This window comes from Panthera tigris, chromosome B3, assembly GCF_018350195.1.
Source record: "Panthera tigris isolate Pti1 chromosome B3, P.tigris_Pti1_mat1.1, whole genome shotgun sequence".
Lineage (NCBI taxonomy): Eukaryota > Metazoa > Chordata > Mammalia > Carnivora > Felidae > Panthera > Panthera tigris.
In genome coordinates, this window is record NC_056665.1 from 13,301,454 (window position 1) to 13,313,896 (window position 12,443).

General features: G+C 39.0%; 1 protein-coding gene across 6 annotated transcripts in view; it reads left to right on the plus strand.

The window, feature by feature from the left end:
- The window catches only part of MCTP2 (multiple C2 and transmembrane domain containing 2), a 268,029-nt gene that overhangs the window by 240,967 nt on the left and 14,619 nt on the right, over nt 1–12,443 (plus strand). For 5 of the 6 annotated variants that reach the window (XR_006218419.1, XR_006218420.1, XR_006218421.1 and 2 more), the window contains 4 exons: nt 2,891–2,988; nt 7,816–9,078; nt 9,856–10,149; nt 11,188–11,298. The gene's annotated coding sequence lies outside the window, so the exon portion shown is untranslated. The remainder of the gene's footprint in view (nt 1–2,890; nt 2,989–7,815; nt 9,079–9,855; nt 10,150–11,187; nt 11,299–12,443) is intronic. The other variant, XR_006218422.1, reaches the window with a different exon arrangement.

The window sequence follows — 12,443 nt, forward strand, 5'->3', positions numbered from 1 at the left end:
GATGTGTAAGCTTCTACATTGAAAACATGATTGAGAGAAAGAAGATAAATAAATGTAAGGCTTCGTGCATTAGAAGATTCAGTATATTAAGATGTCAAGAGATTAAATATAAGCCCAATAAAAATCATAACTTTTGCAGAAATTAATCAGCTGATTCTATAATTACATGGAAATGCAACAATCCAAGAATAGTCAAAGCAATCTTGCAGATGATTAACACTGGCAGATAGCAAAATGTATTATAGAGTTATTGTGACTAGACAATGTGCTATAGGCACAAGTGTAGACAAATTAAAGAAGTAGAAGATTAAAGAAGTAGAAAAGATCAGGACACCCACACATATTTGGTTAACCTCTCACCCAAGTTACGTCAAAGGTAACATATTTTCAGTGTGGGAACAGCCTGCAGTGTAGGGAAAAAACCTTTTTGAAAAATGACACTGGGTCACTTTAGTATCCACATGGATAAAATAAATACTGACTCCTGCTCTATTCTCACGAAAATCAATCCTGTATGAGTTGCAAATCCTAAAAGCGGAAGGCAAAATAGATTTCAGACATAGACATATGAAAACGATTTCACGTCTATGTGATAAGCAAAGATGTCTTAAATGGAAAACAAAAGGCTAATTATAATGAGAAAATACTGATTAAATTGGAGATCATTAAAATTAACTTTTTCCTCAAGAAGTATGGTTAAGAGAGTAAAAGGATTAAGCCACAGAGTGAAAAGCAATCCATAATCTCTGTATATAATCTGGCAAAGAATTCTATCCAGAATACAAAAAGATTTTCTACAATGACAAGGCTGAAAACACAATACAAAAATGGGCAAAAGACTTGAACAGTCACTTCACCAAAGAGCCTATCCAAATGGCCACTAAACATTTAAAAAGGTGCTCGACATCAGTAGTCATCAGGCAAATGCAAATTGGAACCTCTGGAAAATGATATTACACATAGCCAAAATGGCTAACATGAAAAGTCAAGTGTTTTTAAGGATATGGAAAAACAAATTCCTATATACTGCTGGTGAGTGAGAACATAAATTGGTAAAAGCAATTTGGAAAAGAAGTATCTATTAATGTTAACCATATGCATGCCCTATGACCCTTCCCCCAGTTTCACTCTTAAGTATATAACCAACAGAGGTGTGCATGCATTGGATAAAAGATGGGCCCGAGACTATTTATAGCAGCACTCCTTGCATAATTCCAAAAACAGAAACAGTATATATTCATCAATATCTGGGACAATCAATTGCTTATGACTCTACAATGAAATACCATACAGAAATGAAATGAAAAACGAATGTTGCATGCAACAACATAGGTACCTTTCACAAATAAGGCTCAACAAAAGAAACAAGACACAGCACAAATAAGTGCCATGAAAGATTTCATTTGTGTAGAGTTCAAAAACAGGAAAATACAATCCATGGTGTTAAAACTCAGAAGGCTGGGGGCGCCTGGGTGGCGCAGTCGGTTAAGCGTCCTTCAGCCAGGTCACGATCTCGCGGTCCGTGAGTTCGAGCCCCGCGTCGGGCTCTGGGCTGATGGCTCGGAGCCTGGAGCCTGTTTCCGATTCTGTGTCTCCCTCTCTCTCTGCCCCTCCCCCGTTCATGCTCTGTCTCTCTCTGTCCCAAAAATAAAAAATATATAAAAAAAAAAAAAAAAAAAAAAAAAAACGTTGAAAACTCAGAAGGCTGGGGGTGTAGTGGGTAAAAGGAGCCATAAGTGGAATTCTTGGGTTCTGCCATTTTGGTCTGGATTCTTGTTACGTGAACCTGTTAACTTTGTGAAATTCATTGAGCTGTAAACTTATGACTTGTGTAATTGTCTGCATGTTTACTAAGAGGAAAGAAAAATTATGAAGCATGACAATTTTATTCCTCATTTACCATTAAAGAATCTGAAGCTGATCATGGTTAGTATTTTCAACATGAAACAAGAGCACCAATCCAAATAAACATTTTAAGTTGTCGGGACTCATTTTAAACAAACCCAAAGCAGACAGTTCCTCCATAATCTCATTACCCTTAAATATTCAATTACATGTGAACACAAATCCATCATCCTTTTTTAGAGATCTTCATTATTAGGAATACAAAAAACGACTTTCTCTAATTGGTCATCTACTGAAGCATTAAACATTGATTTACATGCACAAATTGGCCCATGAAACTTCAGGATCTGAAGTGTTCCAGAAAGCTTTCTCGTTTTACTGGTTATACATATTTTCATTGAGGCTGGCATCATAAGTAGTAAAGTTTGGGAGGAGTCAAAGGTTATACCTGGCTTTTCCACTGCATAGAGGGTCGGCACTCCTAACCCCCACATCGTTCAAGGGTGAACTCTACACACGTACACATATATTCCTAAATCTCTGTGAAATTTCACGTATTTCCAAGCATTGATCCATAGACTCCGATTAAGAACCAGAGAACCTGTGTTTTCGGGCAAAACCTTCAGAGTTTGCTTCTTGCTGCCTTTGAAACCTTAGGGGGGGAGGATGTGTTTTTCTAGAAGCCCAGTGTCAGCTGTCTGCTCTCCAGAATTCAATTCATTCATTATTCAATCCAGCTTTGTTTTTTTCTTCTGTTTTTCTGGGAAATGTTTTATTAGGCGAGTCTTCATAGCTGAGAAATCCTGAGATTTCAATTTGCTTTCCATTCCTTTAATTCATTACAGTAATACATGCAAGCTTCTCTTCTCCATGTATTTTCATTATTAGATCAAAGCAACTGGTTGGAAAAGCAAAAACACATGAAATCATTTGTTTAACTGGATAATGAACAGCTGGCATTATGATGTAGTATGCATCTACCAGAACCGTTGTGATCTACGTAGTGGTAAATGTCGTGATTTTGTTTTTGCTTTTATCTCAAAAGGTCTGCACAAGCTGGAGAAGTTATCCAGCAGAGAAAAGCGAACAGGGACAAGTAGAATGTTCCTTGCACAATGAAAGGAAACATTTTCCTCCCCTGAGGTATGAATCGCCTGTACGCCTCACCGCACGTTGGGCTGAGCCCAGGTAGAAGACCGAGGATTCTGAATGAGAATCTGAACAAGTGGGAGACAGAGTCTCTGACTTTGTGAAAGGGTCAGACAGCAAGGTCTGGGTTGTACAGAGAGCCATCATCCTGGGCAGAACTGAGCTCACAAAGTGAGGGACCCAGGCATGTGTTATCTCCAACTCTGAAAGTTTTACCCTTGATTATGTTTATTGTCAGCCTCAGGTTCAGCAACTTTTGTCCCGGGAAACTTATCACATGACTGATTAGAGACAAAGCCCCTTATCAAATAAGAAGAGCATTTCTTCTTTTCAGATTGTCTGTTATTTAGCTAGCTAGCTAGCTATCATCTATCTATCTCATATTCTATTTTAAATTTACCTAAAATGTTTGTGCTATATCTCTTTCTCTCTTCTAAATCATTAATAAAGATGCTAAAACATGGGTAACCTGGGTGGCTTAGTTGGTTAAGCATCCGACTTCAGCTCAGGTCAAGATCGCGAGGTTTGTGTGTTTGAGCCCCACGTCGGGCTCCTCACTGACAGTGTGGAGCCTGCTTGAGATTCTGTCTCTCCCTCTCTCTCTCTGCCCCTCCTCCACTTGATCTCTCTCTCTCTCTCAAAATAAATAAAAAAAAAAGATGCTAAAACAGCACATAACCTTGATTCCTTTGACCCACTGACCAGACGCCTCTCTTTAACCAGATCCAATAGCATTTACCTCTATGACCACCTTAAAAAAATATCAGTAGTTTTCAACCTACCAGCCTGCATTTTTTCGGCAAATTCAACTTAAAATCGGAGCCTTGTGAGATCCTGCTGAATCTTCTACTGCTTATTTTAAATAGCAAACAGATCTTAGGATTACTTCTAGATAACCACCCCCTACTCACTATTGTCAGGTTTAACCTTCATAATTTATGGCAATGTATTTGCTTATAAGACTCTGGACCCAGTTACAACCATACCAGTAGCTACCATGTATTGATGGTCATTTATGGCCAAGGTACTTTAAGATCGTAGTTTTAGTCAATTACGAAGGTAGTTTGCATAATTCACATGGTGTGTCTGGGCTTATGGTTTTGATCTGTGCTCCAATTCTTGATTTTACACGAACCACTTCAAAAACAGTCACGGTCCGGGCAGTGGGGCGGGGGTGGGGGCTTGGGGAGTAGGGAATACGTTGAAATCTGAGCAATTTTAGAACTATTGACTTTTGAATGATGAGGTTTCCTGACATTCTTTTCCCTTGCTTCTTATAAATGGTTACTTGCTCATGCTGTCCATTTCTACTGAGTATTCATATTGGCTGTTCCTGTGAAAGATTTCCAAATGAATAGTGTCACAGCTATTTAATAATTAATGCCTCCTTTTCTCCTAACCCTTGGTTTTTAGCCTGGATTTCGATTATTCATAGTGCTGTGGGAGTGTGCACGAATTCAATTCACATGTGGTCCTAAAACTGCCCAGTTAGTGTTAAACTTTAATAGTTTCAAACTTGTCTCCCAATGCCTTGATAACCTATAAAATTGCTACCTTATTTGATCTGTGTTTCACGCACTTTCTCTTTTGTATAGCTGTCCATTCCCTCATTCAGAGGCAACAAAAATTTTACGTGTCCTAAAATAGACAATTTAAAAAGGGAGAAAATTCAGAGGACTGGTTGACCCCAACTTTGGGCTATACCAAAATAAAAAGCCAGGTTTTTTGTTTGTTTGTTTGTTTTTGTTTTTTTCAGCTGCCTTTCATTAGCATTTGATTGCTGCTAGCTTAGAGTTGGATGAGGTCAATGACCTAGAGCCAGAAAGATAAGGGTTCAAATCCAAGGTTTGGTCCTAAGGCACCAACTTACTGGCTGTGTTTGGGCAACCCGGTTATCTCCCTGGAGCTTAATTTCCTCATCATTACAATAGAAATAATAGCACTCAAATTATGAGGGTTTTGCATAAGAATATAAATGCTCAGCACATAGTGTTCACTTTTATGGAATTAGGATATACGCACAGAAAAGTGCACAAAACATAGGTATGCAGCTTCCTAAGTTTTCACAAATTGACTGTTCTCATGAAACTAATACCCAGATCAAGAAACTTAACGTGGCCAGCCTCCCAGAAGCCTCTTTTGTGCCCCTTTCGATTACCACCCCTTAAGGGTACACGTAAAGTTTCTCAAACTGGGCCCTATTGACCGTTGGAGCCAGATAATTCTTTGCCGTGGAGTGATAGGATACTCAGCTCGGTAAGAACATTTAGCAGCATCCCTGATCTGTACCGATTAGAGGCCAGTAGTATCTTCCCGGGTCTGGCAGGATGTGAGAGTCAAAATGTGTCCGGATATTGCCAAACGCTCAGGGGCGTGTGAGAATTCAGAATCTCCCTACGTTGAGAACCACTAGGATATACAGTTCTTTTTGCTGCCAGGACATGAGCTGTCCTCTGTTCTCAAGTCTTCTCCACTCCGTGGAGACCCAACCTTACCAGCTGCAGCCAAGAGGAATTTCTGAGTCACTGGCAGGTAGGCTCATCACCTACCAGTTCTGTAAGGAGGTGGTCCCTGGGTCTGGGGCCCCCGAATGTCTTGCATGTTTTCCCCTTTCTCCACAGCTTTTGTCACCCCTGGCCAGTGGAAGTTTAAATTGGCTCGACCACTTTTGGGGCACCTGGGTGGCTCAGTTGTTTAAGCGTCTGACTTCGGCTCCGGTCATGTTCTTGTGGTTCGTGCGTCAGAGCCCCATGTGGAGCTCTGCCCCGGCAGTGAGGAGCTTGCTTGGGATTCTCTCTCTTACCCTCTCTCTCTGCCCCTCCCTGACTCCCTTTCTCTCTCTCTCTCAAAATAAATAAATAAAAACCTCTAAACATTTTTAAAAATAATTTGAAGGAAGTTAGGAAGGAAGGAAGGAAGGAAGGAAGGTAGGAAGGAAGGTAGGAAGGAAGGTAGGAAGGAAGGAAGGAAAGGGCGGAAGGAAGGGAGGAAGGAAGGAAGGAAGGAAAGAAGGAAGGAAAGAGAAAGAAAGAAGTTGGTTCAACCACTTTGGAAAACTGATGGCAGTATTTATTAAGCATTTACTAAACTAAGCATACGCTTACCCTGACGATTCCCTTTTCAGTATCTATTCAATCACTTACATCTAACCTTTCCCAGAAAGAACTGAAATAACTTGCAACCCACCATGTTGATATGTTCATTAGCCTTCCTTCCTATTTTAGTGGAATCTCACAGGTGAAAATAAGATACACTATTTCCATGATATAAGCTATAGCACATTGAGGACCTCAGGATTAGTATTAATTGTTTTGTAACAAATTATCTTATTTATAATTTGAATCCAATTCTGAATAAGTCTACATATTGTGACTATTCTGATACATCTATGCCTATTTTAAAATCTCTTTAAGTTATTCTGTTTCTACTCTGTTCTTTTTTCTTGTAATTTATTAGTTGAAGGAACTGGTGTTTTGTGTTATAGAGCTTCTGACCATATGAAGTTTTTTTTTAATGTTTATTTTTGGGAGGGGGGAGGGGCAAAGAGAGAGGGGGACGGGGCAGACAGAGGATTCAAATCATGCTTGGTGTTGTCGGTGCAGAGCCCAATGTGAGGCTCCAACCCAAATACCGTGAGATCATGACCTGAGCCGAAGTTGAACACTAACCAACTGAGACACCCAGGTGCCCCCAAGAAATATTTTTAAATAATATACATCATAGGGGCAACTGGGTGACTCGGTTAAGCATCCAACTTCAGCTCAGGTCATGATCTCACTATTCATGAGTTTGAGCCCCGCATCGGGCTCTGTGCTGACAGCTCAGGGCCTGGAGCCTGCTTGCAATTCTGTGTCTCCCTCTCTCTCTGCCCCTCCCCCACTCACACTTTGTCTCTCTCTCTCAAAAAGTGAATAAACATTAAAAAAGTAATATACAGCATAAATTCATGCTGATACTTCAAACTACAGAGTTTTTACTTAAATTCTTTAATCTTATTTGTGTGTCTTACCCCAAATGGAGAATCCTGGTTTTCAATAACCTTCCTCATGATATAATTAGAATATTACATAATAAAACATGTCATTTATCCCAGAACACAGTCACGATAGCCTGAGAATAGCACTACCACTCATAACGTCACAGAAATTTGTTCATTTATTTATGTAGTTCTTCAATTTATTGTTTTTGAGTTACTTAGAATAGATTCTCTCTGGCACTGTGCTACCAACTGCCGACATATGTAGGCTCATTTGTTTTAACTTATTTTCATTTTTAGGGATGGCCTTTTTAATATTTAATCTTTTAAATAACAGGTAAATAGTTCACTCCCTTCCAAAGTCACATCAACAACACAAAATATAATCAAGTAAGTCTGATTTCTATCGCTGCCTCGTCCTTCTCCCATAAGTAACCGTTTAGAACAAATTCTATGGCTTTCCCTGCCATTGTGTTTTTTCAGTTTTCTAGCATACACACATACAGACACACATATATTTCTCCCCCACCCCCTTAGAGAATAGGTAATCTACTAAAACATTTCCATGAAACTTAATCTTTTATGGAACAACCAGCTCTGGAGAGCACCCCACCGCAGTATTAAAAGGTGATCACATTCTGTTTGGCAGCTTGAATGTAACAGGCAATAGATATTTGGGGTTTTTTTCCATCTAGTGCTTTACAAATGACCCTGCCACGAACTATTTGGCACGTACATGCATTTATAGTTTTACCAATGATTCCTTTGGATAGATCTTGAGAAGTTGGATTTATTGGTCAGTATATATGTAATTATGGTAAATATTGCTAAATTCTTCTTTACAGCGCTCTTACAATTTGTATCGTCCAGTGGTGTTTGGGATTGCCTGTCTCCTCCAGCCTCGCCAACCTCGTAGGTTGACAAACTTCTGGATTTTTCCAATCTGGCAAGTGAGGAATAGGATTTTAGCATAGTTTTGAGTTTCTCTTATTGTGAGAAGTGCTTTTCATATGCTGAACATCCATTTTGCATTTCTTTTGCTTTGAGCTGTCTGATTACTTATCTAGCCCATTTTTTTTGTGGAGGAATTTTGGCATTTTTTTCTATCTTTAGAACCTAATTATATAGGAATATTAGCTATCTGTGATATAAGTTACAAATATTTTTTCCAAGTTTGTCATTTTTTGAACTGTAAAAAAAACCTCTAATTAAAAGAAGAAAGTTTTTAGTTTATGTATATATATATTTTTGGTTGTCCTATAAAATCACTTAATCTATATTTTTCCATATTGTTCCTGGATTCTGATTAATCATTAATGAACTTGTCCTCATTCACAGGCGACAGGAGAACTCACCCTTGTTTTTTATTTGTTTTGTTTTATTTTTAAATACTTGAGTTTTTTTTTCCTGTTTGTACCTTGAAATCCATTTGATTTTCTTCTGTCATAGAGGCTGCTGTCAAAAAGTCTAATGTCTGTCTGATTTTTCTATTACTTAAAAGCAACTTACTATTCTTCCTTGGAAGTTCAATAGTTTTACTAGAAAAATGCCTCAGTTTGGACCTTTGTTATCTAGGGTTGTCCACTTTTCCCAAGTAGACGGTGTGCCTATTCAAAATGGAATTTCAGTCAATATTCAAGGTCTGCTGAGTAAGTACATCGGAGGAGTAGACTTATGGAGTCATAGGGTGTGCACATCAAGCTTTAGTAAATACCCTCAGTTTTCCCAAGTGGTTGAACCTATCTGCATTTCAACCAGTGCTGTAGGAGAGTTCCGATGGCCCCACCTCCTCCCCAACGCTACATATCTCCACCTGGTCCATTCTACCTCTGGGGATGTCTGCGCAGCGGTATCTCGTGGTTTGAATCTGCATTTCCCTGATGACTAAAGAAGCCGGGCACATCTTCATACCTTTCTTTCACTATTTGGATACAGCACTGTCCCCTACCCTCCCCCCCCCCTCCACCCGGTGATGTAAGTTACAAATATTCTCCTAAGTTTGTCATCTTTAAACTCTAATTATTGATAAAGTTTTGGAGTGATGGTGGGGTGGTCCGAAGCTGATGGCCACGAAAGGATTCTTGAAGACGTCTTTGGTGCAACAAAAGGTGATTTTATTAAAGCAGGAAGGGCTGCACTGGGGTTGTGGACAGTGGCCAGTTATGAAGGTGGGAAAGGTAAAGTCAAAAGATAGGCCTCCAGAAGGACTTTGATATGTTAAAGGGGACTCCTAAGCTACTTGAAGCCTTGCTATTGCCAAAGCTAAGGTTGTTTTCCCTCTAGTAAGGCTTTCACATTAGGACGGTAAGGGGTCCCTGGAGAAATGTTCTACTCTGTATTCGCCTCAAGTATTTGTCGGTGAGCTGCAGGTGATAAGGAAATTTAATTTTACCTGCCATTTTTTTTCTTGCCTTTTTTCCCCATATCACTGTAGAGGGGTGATGTTGGGGCTCCGGGAAACCAAGTCTATGGGTTTCTGGAGATTCGGCTATTGATAAGATGCCTTTTTCTTGTAATTTAGGAAGATATTTGTAAACTGATAGAGACTCACATCCTTTATGACTGTGGTGTCTATCAGTTAACCATTGGTTTTCTCTCCTTTCCTTTGTCCTAGGGCAGCCAGGAGTGCCTGGGGAATATCACACACATCCCACCCTGGGGGTGGGGGTGGGGTGGGGTTGGGGGTTGGGGGGTTGGGGGGGTTGCTAGCTTGTATTTTTGCCCTCAGCCTGCCTCATGCTCCCTTATCAATTATGATGGCTTTTGTAAAAAAAAGAAAAAAAAAAAGAAAAAAGAAAAGAAAAGAAAAGAAAAAGAAAAAAGGAAAGTTTTAGTTTTTATATATATTTTTGATTTTTACACATTTGGTGGTTTTCTCTCTGTAGTTTCAGTCACCTGTGGTCAATCATGGTCCAGAAACAGATGATCCTCTTTCGGGTGAATGGTGAGAAAGTCTGTAATAGCCTAACATTACATCACAGCGTCTGCATTTTTCAAGTCCTTTCATTTTATCATCTCACATCATCACGAGAAGGATGAGGTACAGCGTAATATGAGATATTGAGAGAGAGAGACCACATTCACATAACTTTTATTGCAGTATGTTGTTATAGTTATTCTATTTTATTATTAGGCGGTGGTGTTCATCTCTTACTGGCCTAATTTATAAATTATCCAAGGTATGTATGGGATAAAACGTGATATACATAGGGTTCGGGGCTATCTGAGGTTTGAGACATCAACTAGGAATCTTAGCATGTTCCCCTGTGGACAAAGAGAGCCACCTGCAATTCTCCTTTGTGAAGTGTTTATTCAACTTTTTGCCATTTTTTTTCCTATGTGAATTACCCTGGCTTTCTTTCATTGCGTTATAGAACGTCCTTACGCATAATCTGCATATGAATCACCTGTCAGAGATATGGATGGCAAGCATCTTTCCCATGTTATGACTTGCCTTTTTACTTCTTATGACTTGCCAATGATGTCTTTCAATGAAAAGAAACTCTAAATTTTAACGCAGTGCAATTTATTGCTTTTCTACTTGTTTTAGGATGGAGCCGTGGGTCAGAATAGCTTCACAGCTATTGTTCTTGCTAAGCGATTAACGAACACGGCTTTGCATTTTGAATGCTTTGTATTCTCCTTTTTAACACTGGTGTCTAAACCTTCTGCCCTTTTCTCCATGTTGCATTCGATTTCATTTCCAGTCATAGCAGTTTTTAACTTATGGGGGGGCTGGGGGGAACTTTGTCCTAAAAGGAAGCTTCGGTCTATTGGTTTTGAGATTTGAGTGTTCATAGTACCAAGATGGCTCCAGCTCGCTCAGACCTTACCAGGCACTCGCCTAAAAATTGAAATGTGCAAAAGTCCTTGCTAGTCTCAAGGACTGCCATACCTCTGAGTACTTTTTGGAAATCTGAGTTGAGTTGTTTGGTTCGTTAGGTTTTTTTGTTCTTTTTTTTTTTTTTTTTTAATCTCAGATCCATCTGATGTCCCGTGCCTCCTTTGCTGATATCATGTAGGTCTTGAAACGGTCAAGTTTGTCCTCACCCGTTTATATTTTGAAGTTCATGGGGATGTCATGTTACCTACTTTGGGTGACTTATGTTATAGATAGGATTTGGTTATGCTTGCCTTCATGAAATGATTTGGAAAGATTATATATGTGTATAATATATATAGTCTTCATCATCTTCCTTGAATTTCTCTCACTACAGTTATTATCCTCATCGTGCAGAGGGGGAGCCAAGCCCTTAGAGAATCTTGGTCAAAGCCAAATAATGGAAACATGTGGATTAAGAATCAAGCCTATCTCTATGAACTCTAAGGTTTTAATACCTTGTACTACTTACGTTTTTACTTCCTCCATTCTATGGCCTACTTATATTATTTATATTATTGATTGATTGATTGATCGATATTTTACTTTTAAGTAATCTCTACACCCAATGGGGGGCTCAAACTCACAACCCTGACTGAGATCAAGAATCGCATGTTCTACTGACTAAGCCAGGCAGGCATGATTATTTCTCTTTATTTTCATCTAATTAAAAAAAAAAATTCCTGTCTGGCATGTTTCAGAAAGTATATAATATTTTAATAATCTTGTATAAACATATAATTCATAAATAAATAAAACTAAATTATTGGAAGCTGTTCAAAATACCTTAACTGCTAAGTATTCACAGGGTTTTTTTTTTTTTTAAATGTAAAGATCTAGTAACTTAATCAGTGTGTATTAAACTATGTAATAGGAAGTTTGAGTACTTGCTATCATGAAGAAAATAAGAATCCTGACAACAAAGATTCATTTTCATCTTCTTTATAATAGCCAGTTGTTATAATGTGAGGAAACACAATGAAAATACATGAGAAATTATAAACAAGTGTTTTCATATTGTGGATTCTGATGCTGTAGATATCCAAATTTCATAGGCAACCGAAAATACAAATTACTGAAGTTTCATATCACATTAGCTGAATTGGGAAAACAACATCTATTTGGAGAGATAAACATTTGATGGAAATTGGCTCAACACTACACGTCAGGCTATTTTTTCCCTTCTTTCACTGTTGCTTAAAAGTATAATAAAGAGAAGTACAGTGAGAATGCCTGGAAGAATAAAGTCTCCCAGAATCATTAAACACCACCAGTTGGATCATAAGCAGAAACATTCAGTGAGGTTTAATTTGGAGGCAGGGTTTCCTTCTTAGGTCAAAAACGATAGGATGCATTAAAGAGACTCCTTTGTGTTGGTTGCTATGGCTGTTATAACAAATTACCAGAAATTTAGCGTCTTGTTTAGACATATTTGGGGGCACCTGGGTGGCTCACTCGGTTGAGCATCCGACTCTTGATTTCAGCTCACGTCATGATCCCAGGGTCCTGGGATCGAGCCCTGCATCGGACTCCATGCTGAGTGTGGAACCTGCTTAAGGTTCTCTCCCTCTCTCCCTCTGCCCCTCTTCCCCG